Source organism: Trichomycterus rosablanca, chromosome 16 (genome assembly GCF_030014385.1).
Source record: "Trichomycterus rosablanca isolate fTriRos1 chromosome 16, fTriRos1.hap1, whole genome shotgun sequence".
NCBI classification, from domain to species: Eukaryota; Metazoa; Chordata; class Actinopteri; order Siluriformes; family Trichomycteridae; genus Trichomycterus; species Trichomycterus rosablanca.
In genome coordinates this window covers 5,801,415-5,808,182 of record NC_086003.1, presented here as the reverse complement: position 1 = coordinate 5,808,182, position 6,768 = coordinate 5,801,415, and the positions used below count along the sequence as shown (strand labels likewise).

The window sequence follows — 6,768 nt, the reverse complement described above, 5'->3', positions numbered from 1 at the left end:
ACTATTTCCTAATATCATTACCTTTGAAAACTTAGGACAGGGGCAATGTTAGTGTGGAGAGTTTGTGGAATAATCAATAATAACTACTTAGATTATGCTATCAAGACATGGTACAAAAGAACATAAAAAAGCAAAGTTGATTAATGATTTGCCTCTCTTCTTAAACTTGAATCCACAGTGTGTTACTTTATTAAAAGATTCAGAGAATATGGAGACATTTGTGCTTGTACTGAATGCCTGTGGCCTTCCATCCCTTAGCTGACATGCTTTTGTAATAGATATAAACACACTGGCTCAGGAATGCTTCATAAAACCACTATTAGTAAAACAGTTTTTGGCTGCGTTAACAAAAACAAGTTAAGCTGAAGCCATTTGTCAACAACATCCAGAAATTACTTCTCTTGGCTCAAGCTCATCTGAGATAGTTGTCTTTTTTTTTGACTTGAATTTGAATTGTAATGTAGTGAAAATTTGTTCAGTACGGGCTGTGAAAATTCAGTGGCTATTATACTAGACTAGTATTTAGAAGGTTGGTGGTTCAAGCCCGGGTTACTACCATTGGGTGGCTGACCAAGGCCCTTAACTCTCACTTTTTTGGTTATATATGATCACAAGTGTAAGTCACTTTGGACAAAAGCATCTTATAAATATAAAAAAATATTTTAATGACTTCTTTGGGCTCAAGCTCATTTGAGATGGATTGACACAAACTAAAAATGTATATTGTGTGAATACATGACAAAATGTATTTGCAAATCATTGCTGTCTGATTTTCTATTTCCTCGGCTGCTCCCGTTAGGGGTCGCCGGCGGATTGTGATCCGCATTATTGATTTGGCACAGTTTTTACGCCGGATGCACTTCCTGACACAACCCTCCCTATTTATCCGGGCTTGGGACCGGCGCTACAATGCACTGGATTATGCATCCTAGTGGCTAGGTACCTATAGGACAATTCAGTGTCTCCATTTAGCCTGGCTGCATGTCTTTGGATTGTGGGAGACACGGGGAGAACATGCAACTCCGCACAGAAAGGACCCGGACCGTCCCACCTGGGGATCGAACCCAGGACCTTCTTGCTGTGAGGTGACAGTGCTACCCACTTAGCCACCGTGCCGCCCCATTGCTGTCTCTACTTTCTTGTTTTTTGGACTTTAAATAGTAATGCAGTAGAAATATGTTCAGTAAGGGCTGTAATAGCTCAGTGGTTAACATACTGGACTAGTAATCAGAAGGTTGCTGGTTTAAGCCCAGGTTGAGCAAGGGGCTTAACCCTGAATTGCTTGGTTATATATGATTACAACTGGATAAAAGCATCTAATGTTTGGTACAAAGTGCAAGACATCAATGACCCATGTATGCTCTGTGTTTTTGTCTCTCTATTAGATTCCCTTTTTCTTTATACTCAGTGACTGTCTTTATTTTTTGGTATGTTTTCTTTATTCTCTCTCCTCTTTTAAGTTTAGTTAGACCCTCTCCTCTTTTAAGTTTAGTTAGACCCAATATGTAGCATTGTGTTCTGCTCATTGTGTCCTAAGTCCAAACTCTGCAAGGTCAGTGTTACTGACAGAAAATAGTCCTGTTTCATAGAAATTTCATTTTCCCCACCAAGGCAGTGGACAGATATGTTCGTTTGGACACAAGGCCATGGATGGCTATAGTATCAACAGAAAACAAAAGATTGAACTTATTAACTAATGATTTATTAATGATAGAGATAATTTCTCTACTCAGGAGCTTCAATATTTGCATTCTCTCTTTTATTTAAAGCACTGTCTCTATTTTTTTCAACCATGACATTCCACACGGTGAGATACACTTTAAACCCACAGATGTGTAACATATGTAGTGCTAACACTGCTTGTCTGTAGTGTTAACATTGTCTTATTTAGTCTCTAATACTACTGTGATACAGTATAGCTCATAACCAATTCTGTAATTCCACTGACCTACTAAATCCCAAGCCAGCTTAATGAGGAAGACCAAACCCAGCTTTGATTAAATCTCCCACCCATCTGTCTATCCACCCAAACAACAAAATAAAAGCTGCCTCTTATTTAACTGTAAATAGATGTGTTTTTTTTTTTTATTATATTTAATTGCTTGTTCTCACAGGGCATGACCTGAACGGGTGTAAAAACCCATCGCTTGAAAACGGCAGGGGTGAAGTTTGACTTTTTTACTAGCCTGGGTGCATGAAACTAACGGATTTTGTTTTTAGGTAACAACCCCAAACATGCAGCTAAAGTAACTTGAGACAGTTATTTTAAATAAGAAGGTCAATTACTAACAGTTTTTATTTGTGTTGTCTGAATATGATTTTCATCAATATATAGACATTAATAGTTTATAATGGTGGTTAAGTACCTTCCTCCCACCCACATATGTGTAGTGTTAGTATTGCTAGTTTGCACAGTCATGAAAGTACTTTTATACAAAAAGAGACAAAACTGAAGCCAAAAGAACAACTCCAAACATTCCTTGATTTATGCCTTCAAACTTTATTTCCATTAAACAGAGGTCTCGTATTGGTCACTCCCAAATATTAAAGCACAAAGAAATAAAAAAAAACTGCTCTGCAGCAGTCCTTTGGTTTCGGATGTGGCCCGACTCCCCCTGGGCTTTAAAGCTCAGCCTTGTTCTTCACTGGATTGGTGTAGGAGCACCAAGAGGTATTGCTTTTTAACACCAGGATTATAAATAGATTTTGTGTTCTTGTGTGCAAACCTAATATATCTCAACATGAGACACCCAAAAAGAAGTGATATATTGCTGGGGGCTTGTGCCTATTCTATGTATTATTTTTACAGTGTACAACTGTAGTCTGTGGCTTTATTTTACATTTGTATTTGAGTTAAATATAGTATATATACAGAGTATCATATACCATGTGTCCTATAGACATTCTAATACTTTTTGTTATAGTACTCCACTTTCCATAAACGTTTAAGCTGAATACCATGTTAAATCAACCAAAGGGATTCATACACCCACCCAATTGTGTCGTCGTATTTTGCACTACTGTGAGCAGGTCAGTCTGGCACCTGAGATCTTTAATTAAGCCACCATGCAATTCCATGTGTAGAATGTTAAAAAGCATAAACATCTCTTAAAAAGTACATTTGAAGACAACATATGTAATACAAATGATACAGAGCATACATTAAAAGCTGAGAAATTTAGAAGAATTTACTTTCTTCATATAATATTCACTTCAAATCCTAAACGCATTGTTTCCATAGTGATTACCTGTTACTGACATTTAACCAGGATTTAAATCTGCCAGATATTCAGGGTTTCTGCAGGGCAAATGATATTAACATGGACACCACAGACTGTCTGTATATTTATTTAAATCTTGATGTCTGTGGGCTTAGTATAACACAGCAAACAAATTATATTGCAGTCTCTATTTACTCTAGTTGTGCCCCCAACTGTTTTTGTAAGGTTTGACTTGTTCTCCCCATACCCATGGTGGTTTTTCTTGGTACTTTAGTTTCCTCTTTTAGAGAAACACAAAATAGTGTAAATGAGTAAGTAATTTGTTTCTAATGTCCTGTGATTGATTGGTGCCTTGTCCAGTGTGTTCAGGAAATGCTCCCTCTATATCCATGACTTACTGCAGGTATTAAAGATATATTAAGATATAATATTGAGAATAGGAGTCCCTGGAAGATCTCTCACCTTGGAATTTGTGCAGGTTTGTTTTATTTTAATCATTAAGCACAAATCGGCCTACAAAACGATGACATAAATGCACTGTAATCTTTAAATAAGTAATGACATTGCATTTTCGCTTGTGCTTGCTTGTGTAACCAAAGTACAAAAAGCACAAACCAGCATTAAAGTACATTTAATGTGTCATCTGAGAAAGTTAAACAAAGTAGGCACGAATTACTGCCTCCTTTTTATGTTGGCACAATGAACTTTCCCTTTTTTTTTTTTTACTAAATCCACACATTAATACAAGATTCCAATGGGAAATATGTAAAAAAATGATGGAACACTGTTTGTATATAAGAGTCCAGTGTCCAGTCCTATCAAACAGTCGGTGTGGCTCCTACCTGGTTGTTAAAAACCAAAACCGCAGCCACACCAACACTGCCAACACTAGAACGGATTAACGACCCTGATAAATTGTATTACAAGTTCATTAAAAGAAATAATCCAGATTGGAACACATGCTTCTTTGTCCCAAAGAAAACTCTGACAAATTGAGTTTTTTTTCCTTTTATAAACCCAATGTGGATTATTTTAAATTCCCTGTGCAATTTGGCGATCTCTGCCTTCCACACAGCAATCTCTGTGACCAAGGAGGAGCTGCAAGCTAGACCATGCTACCAACACTGTATTCCTCAGCAGCTTTGTAAGAGCCTCAAGCTGACAGTAGAAGTTGTGAATCCCCATCATGCCTTCCCTATACCTTCACACACACCAAATTGAGTTTGTTAAAATCATAAGGTTGGTGGCACCGCAGAGACTGTCAGAGCAGTGGTAGCTTAGTGGTTAAGATACTGGACACTGGTTCAAACCCCACTATAGTGAAGTTGCTACTGTTGGTTCCCTAAGCAAGACAAGTCTCTCTGGATAAAATGCCTGCTAATTGGCATCATCTAATTGTCAAAAAAGATGCACACAATAGTCAATCGTATCACTAATAAGAAATAACAAAGCTGTACCACAAAGTTAAATGACATTAAATAACACATTCACTTGGTAATCCACACCTAGGTTCAATTTGAAGAATCCAATTCACATTCTGCATACTTCAAAGGTGAATTGGACTACAGAACAACTCACAGAGACGCAGAGATAACAAGAGAATTGAACACACATCCAGTTTCTCTAAAATTATCAAATTATTTTAGTTGTTTTTGATGCTCCTGCATTTCAGCTGCTCATAATTTGGCCTCATTTGAACTATCCTTATTTTAAACATGTTTTTCCATTTACACACCAATCTACATGAAACGCTATGAAAACGCTACTTGTGAATGAGCATGCTAGTGCAATAGACGGTAATTATAGAGCATCATTTTTGATATTAGGACATTTTAAAACAATCAGGCAAGAACTTCACCATTAAACCGAACCACTTGTTTAAAGACCAGAAAACTGGTTAAACAGGAGCAATCAGGTGTGCTTGAGTGGACTGGGCCTCAACTACCTTTTAACCCCAAACCCACCGTAACATCCCTGAGCAAATTTTATTAAACATGCACCATTTATTTATTGATTGATTTTAATTTACCACTTTTTTGGTCAGGGTCATGGTGGGTCAATCCAAAAAAAACTGAGCTTAAAACAAGAACACACACTTACTGCCTCTGAATCCCAGTTATCTGGTTAAACCCTGATTTGCTATGTACAGCACTGCTGAGTAATTTTTATAAATACAAAGAAATTTACATTTAAAAGAGGTATTAATAATGGGGAGAACTTAAAGCAAATGTAAATACCGAAGGGAACTTGCACTGCTCCCCCCCCCCCCCCCCCCCCAAACGTCCCCACATGATTTATCCCGGTACATGAAAGATCACCTGCGATTTGTTTGTAATAATAAACCGATTCGAAAGAGTCGATTCATTAGCGAGTTGTTCAGAACAAATGAATCTCTGACGAATCGCCCATCACTAGAGAGAAGGGAGTCAGGAACTGGAACTGTGCCCAAGGTTAAGCAAAGATATGAGTTATGAGACTGGACTATTCACTGCAAATGAAAGACCACAGAAATGTGTTTTAAAACTTTCCCCTTCGCCAGGCGATAACCTGCGTTTTCCTGTACACCAGCTTTTCGTACCCGGAGACTGCGCGGAGTGTTTTTTTTAAACAAATGTAGCTTTTCTTTAAACGCCGTTTGTCGGACAGAGATTTCAGCTAGCGCGTTAGCTAGCGAGGTTTGAGTGACAGGCTTCTGACGGGAAAAGTGATCCGTCTTGGTCTAACGGAACTGACTTTTCCAGTTTACGCCAACCTCAGAAAACGTTTGGAGTTTTGTGAATAAACATTTCAACAGAAGGTAATATCCATTTGTTTGCTCCTTTTTCCTGTCAGGTTTGTTTTGCTTGTATTTATTAAACGCTGTTTGTTTTGCTTAATGAACCGTGACTGACCGACCGACACGAATAGGCCGTTTAAACCAACATTTCTTTTAATAAGAATGTACTATAATTCGACCTCTCTTTTACTGTGGACCTTTATTTTATTCACTTGGTTTTACACTTGGCGTGACAAGCCGGCTTCGCCTGAAAGTTTAAAACGTCTCTGACAGCGAATGTAACTTTTAGACTGACTCGACGACTAGCTTCAATATAAAGTTGGTTAACGGGTTGTTCAGTTAGCGTTAAAGCGACCGTTAAGATTTAAATTTTAAACAGCTTTCATCGGCGGCGCTCGCGCTGTGGTACTTTCATCCCGCGCGCTCCCGTGCCTCCACGCTGCACTGAGTCTGCACCGAGTCTGCACTGTGGCTGCACTGTGTACATTAATGATAAACGCGATCAAGTGTTTTATAGAAACATCAATGCAACGTGGTATAAGTAAACATTAATGCATTGACGTTTGACAGAACCCATGCTCTGTCTATGTGTATGTGTGTGTGTGTGTGTGTGTGCGTGCGTGCGCGTTTACACTCTTAAATATAAAGGTGTCATGAGGTTATTCGCGGCGATCCCATAATCCTGCATGATTCCCAGTGATCCTTCAGTTTTTGAGTGTGTCACGAAAATCGTTTAGAAAAAACACTTTAAGATGGAAATGTATTACTTCA

The 6,768-nt window shown here is 38.3% G+C and overlaps 1 protein-coding gene across 9 annotated transcripts in view; it reads left to right on the top strand.

Moving 5' to 3' along the window:
• Positions 1–5,696: 5,696 nt before the first annotated feature.
• Positions 5,697–6,768, top strand: part of LOC134330959 (transcription factor 4-like) — a 171,355-nt gene continuing 170,283 nt past the window's right edge. For all 9 annotated transcript variants that reach the window (XM_063012270.1, XM_063012274.1, XM_063012267.1 and 6 more), the window contains exon 1: positions 5,697–6,018. The gene's annotated coding sequence lies outside the window, so the exon portion shown is untranslated. The remainder of the gene's footprint in view (positions 6,019–6,768) is intronic.